Genomic DNA, 9,678 nt, shown 5'->3' with positions numbered 1-9,678 from the left:
GAGCCGACGTCCTAGGTGGGCCATGAGCCGACCTCCTTCATGAGTTACCTTTTGGGCCTTGAGCCTCTTGATCATCACGACCCATCTGTTGAGCCTATTCCTCAAGCTGCCACTGGAAAACCCGGCCCTGAACGGGCGGGTCATACCGTGGGGTTATATCCCCAACAGTGGGGGTGGTGGAAGCGATGGAGGAGGAGGTGGTGGTAGTAGTGGCGGTAACGGTGGAGGTATAGGGGGAGGAGTTGGTACCACTCAGAGTAATGCCGATGATAATGACATGAATGCCAGTGTTGGGGGGAGGGAGGAGCAAAGGTACATGAAGAGGCGCATGGCAGCAATGACCATGGTATAGGTCAATGAATTAATCATAGTGGACGTAATAGTGAAATGATGAGGAGAGGTGGTGGCAATAGAAATATTACCAGTTGCTAGAGAGAGTGCAAATAGTTGTGGTTGTGGTGGCAATGCACAAGGCTAGCAGATGGGTGACCGTGGCAGTGCTGCTAGCGACATTGGTGGTGACCTTGTTGGTATTCGAAGAAGATGTAGCACCGGTTACCATGTCATACGGTCACTACAAAATTATTTTATAATGTTGAGTTGCCACAAAGTCACATGGAGATTCATATAATACATAAGGTTCATTTGGCACAAAAATTATATGACAAGTCATGAATATTTTAAGTTTATATCGGATTGGCTTGAATGCCTGCGGAGAACATTACAACTATTGTGATTACATGTGTCTGCTTCTATGATTGAACACTTTGTTGATATGGCTATCATTTCCTTATTTACTTTGAATATACCTACCTATCTGTGGCCTCTAAGTGCAAGGAATCAATTGTTTTTTCCTTGCAAGGAAAGCTCTAGCAAGTACATGCATGTAGTAGTGCTCAGATGTTAGGTTCCTTGAGGCAAAACCAACCCGCCTGGGTTCAAGTTCTAGACTTGCATTTGTGGTTGCATTTTCCTGAATCTATTTCACGCCTTCCGACGACATGCATTCAGTGGGAGGAGATGTTCCCGTCTACTACGGTGAGCATGGGGGAAAGCATCACAAAAATTAGCGGCCAACCACCTGTCCTACAGCCCCAGGAGCCATACATCACCAACATCATGGACATAGGGTCTCCATCAATGTATCTTGCACCACCACCGGCTCCATACGTCACGGACTACATGCACACGGAGTCTCCATCAACTTACCAGGCACCACCACCAGCTCCATACATCACTCAAAACATGGGCATGGGGTCTTTGACGATGTATCCGGCTCCATCACCAGTTCCCTATGTCACTGGTGGCATGGATATGGGACCTCTGACGATGTGTAGGGCCCCGCCGCAGCATCAAGAGGATTCACTTGACATGATGAGGTATAGAGGAGACCTCAATGCCCTAGTCTATAGTGGCTATAATTCTTGTGGCCGTAATGACACCGGCACAAGCACTGCCTTCCCTAGCGATGATATTAACCCGAAGAAGTCGCTTGAGGTGGGGTTCAGTTGGCAGTTCAGCGGCACTGATCCTGAAGCGTCTTCTTCAAGTCCTTTCTCGCCAATGTAAGAAAGGAGAGGATCTCCACATGTAATCCCATTATAATAAGAGACATTTAGTCTTGGTTGTGCTCTTTGAGCGAAAGCATATTTCACTTAGTCATTGGAATTGTTATTATGGATCTCTTCAACGGTTTGTTTGTTTGATCTCCATGATTTAGCTGGTCCTGACTTGTATGTTGCGCCTACTCTTTCTGTAAACATGCATGTTTTTGCAGATATACCTTTTTCAATGATAGTTTTTTTACTTTTGATGTCGCATCAAGTGATATAACCATGAAGAGTTCGCTCCTGGTTTCTGCATAGCTAGATGAACACAACCTATACAAAGCTACCATAGTTCTAGGAAAGTGAAAACACATGACATTGTTTGACACAAAAATAAGAAAAACTTCAAGAAATTGAGGGCCGGTCCGATGACAACATCTTCATCCATGTTAGGTAAACAACTCCTTAATAAACACCTCTTCTAATGTGACATGCATATGCGGAACTATATCAAAAACACCTGGGTATTGGATGATAAGTGGGGGGACAAGAAAATAAGTCATGTTTGCTTCACCAAAACAACCAAAAAGTGGAAGTCCTCAGGTTTCCTCTAGACCTAGGATAGAACCTTAGAGCCCATAAATTTAGCACTAAATATATCATGCCATACCTCATCCATGGTAAGAAGTTTGAATAACTATTTATGGATAATATATATTTGGTGATTTCTCTCCATGCCAATCTCGAAGGCCTAATACCTTTGAAAATGATTAATGATCTCCTTTGAATGTTCCAATCTATTATAACAAATATTCCGGTTTACTAAATGCCACTTTAGCACACTAGCAAAGCAATCTGCGAGGTATTCGGAGACCACTGGAAAGGCATATCCAACAAGAAATGCTAAAGGGGAAATGGAAAATGAGGTTCTCAATGGTCTCTTGAACAACATTACATAGGATGTAAGCATAATTATTACTAACATAAATTGTGGCCGCTTTTGCATATTTTGCGTATTATGCCTATCGTAAAGAAGCAACCCCAAAAATACTTTCAACTCCATTTTGGCACTTCAAAGAAATACATCACGTAAAAATCATACTAGAAAGCATATAGTCGGTAAGGAGATGTCATCCTCCATAGGGAAAATGCACCCCTTTCCAACTATTGAGACACTTTATATTCGCTCCTACACATGTTTCCACTCCTGCTGGTCTCGCACAGGTAGACACATTTCTATTATATGCAAAAAATCCTTTTTTACTTGACCTTTAAAATTTTACATTTGACATTTTCTCTTATTATGGTATATAAGTAAATGGATGTGCAAAAGAGGCTAGAAGAGAGGTAGGATGGCTTCAATGTCCAAGGCCTAACACGATGAGAATAGGATGGAAAATGGAGTGAGACAATACCCGTGATAATGGGATAAGGTGAATGAGTACAAAAGCCATACAAGTTATGAGTTATGGCTACAGCTATAGATAACAAGGAGACAAAGTGTATATACTTTGATGTTACCAAGTGGTTCTATGTTTTTCAGTTTGCTAAATGATAAGAAGGTATGTGTTTTTAGGTGGCATCCAATTCTAAACATGTAATCCTTCCATGTTTTACAAACGGCAAATGGGTTTGCCTAAAACATGGAGCAGGTAAGTGAGGGAGTCCTCGATTAGGGGGTCTCCGGACAGTCGGACTATATCCTTTGGCCGGACTGTTGGACTATGAAGATACAAGATTAAAGACTTCGTCTCGTGTCCAGATGGGACTCTACTTGGCGTGGAAGGCAAGCTAGGCAATACGGATATGTATATCTCCTCCTTTGTAACCGACCTTGTGTAACCCTAGCCCCCTCTAGTGTCTATATAAACCGGAGGGGTTTTAGTCTGTAGGACAACATACAATCATACCATAGGCTAGCTTCTAGGGTTTAGCCTCTCCGATCTCGTGGTAGATCAACTCTTGTAATACTCATATCATCAAGAATAAATCAAGCAGGACGTAGGGTTTTACCTCCATCAAGAGGGCCCGAACCTGGGTAAAACATCGTGTCCCCTGCCTCCTGTTACCATCCGCCTTAGACGCACAGTTTGGGACCCCCTACCCGAGATCCGCCGGTTTTGACACCGACATTGGTGCTTTCATTGAGAGTTCCTCTGTGTCGTCGCCGTTAGGCTTGATGGCTCCTAGGATCATTGATAGCGATGCAGTCCAGGGTGAGACTTTTCTCCCTGGACAGATCTTTGTGTTCGGTGGCTTCACACTGCGGGACAACTCGCTTGGCCATCTGGAGCAGATCGAAAGTTACGCCCCTGGCCACCAGGTCAGGTTTGGAAGCTTAAACTACACAGCCGATATCCGTGGAGACTTGATCTTCGACGGATTCGAGCCCCTGCCTTGTGCGTCGCGTGGTCACGATGAGTACGATTTAGCTCTACCATCGGATAGTGTTCGACAAATCGCACCGGCAGTCGCTCCGACCCTCAATTCGGAGCCAGTTTCGCCATCCGTGGACGGGTGGATAGACCCCGCCACAGAGGTCGTATCCTCTGCGGCGATCGAGCCGAATATCGACCTTACCCTTCACGAGAGCCGTGTTGCCAAACTGTCGGATCCTTCTCCGGCCACGGACTCCGAACTGCCTGCGCCTATTCCCATCGAATCCGATCGGGCGCCAATCATGGAGTTTACCTCCGCGGATATTTTTCAGCACTCGCCCTTTGGCGACATACTAAACTCATTAAAGTCTCTCTCCTTGTCAGGAGAGGCCTGGCCGAACTACGTTCGGCAGGATTGGGATGCGGATGACGAAGAAATTCACCGCCCACACACCACCCACTTAGTAGCCACTTTCGAAGACTTAACCGACATGCTCGACTTCGACTCCGAAGACATCGACGGCATGGATGATGATGCGGGAGACGAAGAGGAACCACTGCCCACAGGGCACTGGACAGCCACCTCATCATATGATATATACATGGTGGATACACCCAAAGAAGGCAATGGCGACGAGACAACGGAGGATGACCCCTCCAAAAAGCAACCCAAGCGCCGGCGTCAGCGGCGCCGCTCTAAGTCCCGCCAAGGCAAAAGTGGTGATACCGGCACCGGAGATAATAGCACTCCGGATAGTGCCAAAGACAACAACAATCCCCTCCAGCAAGATTTAGAGTAGGAGGATGAAGGAGCCAACCCGCCTGAGAGAGCGGTAGATGGAGAGGCAGAGGATGATAATTACATGCCTCCCTCCAAAGACGAGGCAAGCCTCGATGATGACGAATTCGTCGTGCCAGAGGATCCCGCCGAACAAGAGCACTTCAAGCGCCGGCTTATAGCCACGGCAAACAGCCTTAAGAAAAAGCAGCAGCAGCTTCAAGTTGATCAAGATTTGCTAGCTGACAGATGGACTGAAGTCCTGGCGGCCGAGGAATATAAACTCGAACGACCCTCCAAGAGTTACCCAAAGTGCAGGTTGCTACCCCGACTGGAGGAGGAAGCACCGAAACCTACATCCCCGGCGTATGACGTGGCTGATCGGCCACCTCGTGGCCGCGACAGAGAAACATTCCAGCCAAAAGCTTAGCCCGCACCCCGACGCCATTCAAATAAAAAGGCATGAGGAAATACGCCAGACCTGGGAGATGTATTGGAAGACAAAGAAAAACATGAAAGATCGATCTATGGATCACGAGGGCGCGCCACTATGCGAGACGATAATCGTCACGCCGGATACAGTAAAAGTAAGTCCGGCCGGGCCGAACATAGCGGGCAAGACTCATTCGAGCTACGTCGTGACATAGCCCAGTACAGAGGCTCCGCACACCCCCTATGCTTCACAGACGAAGTAATGGATCATCAAATCCCAGAGGGTTTCAAACACGTAAATATTGAATCATACGATGGCACAACAGATCCTGCGGTATGGATCGAGGATTTCCTCCTGCACATCCACATGGCCCGCGGTGATCACCTACACGCCATCAAATACCTCCCACTAAAACTCAAAGGACCAGCTCGGCATTGGCTCAACAGCTTGCCAGCAGAGTCCATTGGCTGTTGGGAAGATCTGGAAGCCGCATTCCTCGACAACTTCCAGGGCACTTATGTGCGACCACCAAATGCCGATGACTTGAGAGACATAATTCAACAGCCAGAGGAATCAGCCAGGCAATTCTGGACATGGTTCCTAACAAAGAAAAATCAAATCATCGACTGTCCGGATGCAGAGGCCCTAGCAGCTTTCAAGCACAACATCCGCGACGAGTGGCTAGCCCGGCACCTTGGTCAGGAAAAGATGAAATCTATGGCAGCCCTCACGACACTCATGACCCGCTTTTGTGCGGGAGAAGACAGCTGGCTGACTCGAAGTAATAACATATCAAGGAACCATGGTACTTCGGATACCAAGGACGGCAGTGGTAGGTCACGTCACAACAAACATAAGTGCCGCATTAACAGCGATAATACCGAGGATACGACAGTCAATGCAGGATTCAAAGGCTCTAAACCCGGTCAGCGGAAAAAGCCATTCAAAAGAAGCACTCCGGGCCGTCCAGTTTGGACCGTATACTCGATCGCTCGTGTCAAATACACGGCACCCCCGACAAGCCAGCCAACCATACCAACCGGGATTGTTGGGTGTTCAAGCAGGCCGGCAAGTTAAATGTCGAAAACAAAGATAAGGGGCACATAGCGATGACGAGGAGGAGCCCCGGCAGCCGAACACCGGAGGACAGAAAAGGTTCCCCCCGCAAGTGCGGACGGTGAACATGATATACGCAACCCACATCCCCAAGAGGGAGCGGAAGCGTGTGCTCAGGGACGTATATGCGTTGGAGCCAGTCGCCCCAAAGTTCAACCCATGGTCCTCCTATCTGATCACCTTCGATCGCAGGGACCACCCCACTAGTATCCGTCATGGCGGATTCACCGCACTGGTCCTAGACCCAATCATTGACGGATTTCATCTCAGTCGAGTCCTTATGGATGGTGGCAGCAGCCTGAACCTGCATTATTAGGACACAGTGTCCAAAATGGGTATAGACCCCTCAAGGATCAAACCCACTAAAACGACCTTTAAAGGCGTCATACCAGGTGTAGAGGCCCATTGCACAGGCTTGGTAGCACTGGAAGTGGTCTTCGGATCTCCAGATAACTTCCGAAGCGAAGAGTTAATCTTCGACATAGTCCCATTCCGTAGTGGCTACCATGCACTGCTCGGGCGAAGCGCATTTGCAAGATTCAATGCGGTACCGTATTATGCATATCTCAAGCTCAAGATGCCAGGACCTCGGGGGGTCATCACAGTCAATGGAAACACAGAGCGCTCTCTTTGCACGGAGGAGCACACTGCGGCCCTCGTAGCAGAAGCGCAAAGCAGCCTCTTAAGGCAATCCACTAGTTCGGCGATTAAGGACCCGGACACCTTCAAGAGCACCCAGAGTAATCGGCAACAAGACTACCTGGCACGTTCCGATCTCGCATAGCAATGCGGCCCCCACCCCGGTCCCAGCCAAACGGCGAAATCCATGCCACGCGTACATAATTACGCATTAAAAATACCATGGGCACATGCAGGGAGGGGGCACGACTGTGGCACACTCCAAGTCGCAGCCTAAACCACACTAGGGGCTTCCCGCTTTGTTATTTTTTTCTCTTTCAGGACTTTAATCTCTGGAAACCCTGTCTGGCAGCATGATTGCCGAACACATGATGCAGCAACCAAGGAGGCAGAAAGCTACGTCACACCACGGAACTCCCAAGTGGATTACGATAACGAGTGAAATATTTGCTTTAATACTATTCCTCAGCTTGCCCTTGGAAGGGACATGTCAAACAGTCCTACTTTTTGCTTATCGCACTACTTGTATCATTCTGCTTTAACGCACCTTTTTGAATAAACAATGCATAGCATTAAGACTATTATTGCATTCTTCCTTTTATATATATGTTCATTCACGACATCTAGCACCCATACACTCTGGTACGGCCAATACGCCAGGGGCTTAAGCATACCCCATAATAGGGCGTGAGAAGTCCGAACACTTTCGGTAGTGCGGCACCCCGAACTTATAGCATTATATGCATCGGCTCCGAATCATGTCTTGGGTCAATAGTTGGGTTTGCCCGGCTCCCATGTTTTGGTACCTTACGTTCCGCTATATCAGCTGAGGTAGCACTGGGAGAACTATTGCGATTGTGCCCCGGTTCTACTGGGCTAAGCACCTCAGTAGAGAAAGCTAAAACTAACTATCATGATAAGGTGAGAGACTGGTCGCTGTTTCATAGGTTTCGAGTCCCTAAAGATTTATGCCGCTTAGAGCGAGGAGTCGGCCCTGTCCGGCTTAAGGCGTGTATCGCGCCCCGAATTCGGCCTTCCTAATACTAGGGGCTTCACCGAAATTTAAAATTATAGAATTCTATGGCTAAGTGAGAGTGATAACGCATTATAATCCGATTGCCTTGTTCGTTGTGCTGAGCACCTCCCTCGAAGGACCCAAAATGGGAACAAGAGTGTTCAGGTTTATCCTGAACACCCCAGCACTCGTGGCGTGGGGGCAGAAGCCGACGACTAGCCATCTCTCAGATTTGATAAACAGCCAAACAGAAGGTAATATTTTAAATTCAAACAAGCGTTGCATAGCGCATATGAACAAGTTTTCATAATACAGGATCACACGAGCAAGTTTACTCAAATATTACATATTTCGTACACTCGTCCGCTACGAGACGGGCACCCTTCAGGACACCGTCATAGTACATCTCGGGGTGGCGATGCTCCTTGCCCTGCGGCGGCCCTTCCTTCACCAGCTTCACGGCGTCCATCTTGGCCCATTGCACCTTTACACGGGCGAAAGCCCGGCGTGCACCTTCGATGCAGACGGACCGCTTGATGACTTCCAGCCGTGTGCAGGCATCCACAAGCCGCCTCACCAGGCCGAAGTAGCTGTTGGGAAGGGCGTCGCCAGGCCACATCCAGACTATAAAGCCCTTCATGGCCTGTTCGGCCGCCTTGTGCAGCTCGACCAGTTGCTTCAGCTGGTCGCTCAGAGGCATCGGATGTTCGGTCCCAGTATACTGAGACCAGAATAGCTTCTCCATTGAGCTTCCCTCCTCGGCCTGGTAAAATTGTGCGGCATCCCACACGCTGCGGGGCAAATCTGTGAATGCTCCTGGAGAGCTCCGGATTTGGGTAAGTAACAAGTAATTTACTTTCACATGCTTGTTTTGCATATAGAATACCTTACGCGCCGCTATCTTCTTCATCGCATCAATCTCCTGGAGGGCCTTTTGGGCTTCGGCCTTGGCATTCTTTGCACTCTCGAGGGCCGCGGCAAGCTCGGACTCTCACGTCTTCAAGTCAAGCTCCAACGCCTCGTGCTTCGTCACGAGAGCGTGGAGCTCTTGCTGCACCTCGCCCACCCGAGCCTCCTGCCTTTCCCTCTCGGTGCGCTCCTTGGCCGCTTTGTTTTCGGCCTCGGACAGCGCTTGCTTCAGGGTCGCCACCTCGGTTGTGGCCCCTGGCAAATTTACGATGATCCTGTCATTTTCCAATCGCATTGTTTTTATATATATCCATAGAATGGGTACTACTTACCTTTGTTCTCCTCGAGATGCCTCTTGGCAAAGCCGAGCTCGTCCTTGGACCCTTTAAGGTCCTACTTCAGTGCAGCGACCTCCGCCGTCAGTGCGGCAGAGGCCAGCAGCGAAGCCTGCATACGCATATAGACATACTTATATTAGACTCCTGCGATATTGTTTGATCCTCTGTTCGGCTTTTCTTTGTGAACACCGAACAGAGCATCAGGGGCTACTGTCTATGCAATAATATTTTTCCTATATTTCAAAAACCTACCTCAAATCCTGTTAGAAGGCTGGCACAGGCTTCAGTCAGTCCGCTCTTGGCGGACTGAACCTTCTGGACCACCGCACTCATAATAGTGCGGTGCTCTTCGTCGATGGAAGCGCTGCGAAGCGCTCCCAGCAGACTGTCCGGTGCCTCTAGATGGACAGAGGTCACCGGCACAGGCACCTTGCCCCTTTTGGAAGGAGGCCGCCTGCATGAGTTCGGAACCACTGGAGGTTCCGGCGCGGTGTTTAGCTGAGGGCCGAACTCGGAGCCCTCGGG

General features: G+C 48.8%; 1 pseudogene; it reads left to right on the top strand.

Moving 5' to 3' along the window:
* The first annotated feature begins 1,044 nt into the window (after nt 1–1,044).
* On the top strand, nt 1,045–3,207 carry LOC119357720 (annotated as a pseudogene).
* Nucleotides 3,208–9,678: the final 6,471 nt, after the last annotated feature.

This window comes from Triticum dicoccoides, chromosome 2A (genome assembly GCF_002162155.2).
Source record: "Triticum dicoccoides isolate Atlit2015 ecotype Zavitan chromosome 2A, WEW_v2.0, whole genome shotgun sequence".
Taxonomy (NCBI): domain Eukaryota; kingdom Viridiplantae; phylum Streptophyta; class Magnoliopsida; order Poales; family Poaceae; genus Triticum; species Triticum dicoccoides.
The sequence above is the reverse complement of the archived record's forward strand: the minus strand, read 5'-3'. Positions and strand labels throughout refer to the sequence as shown.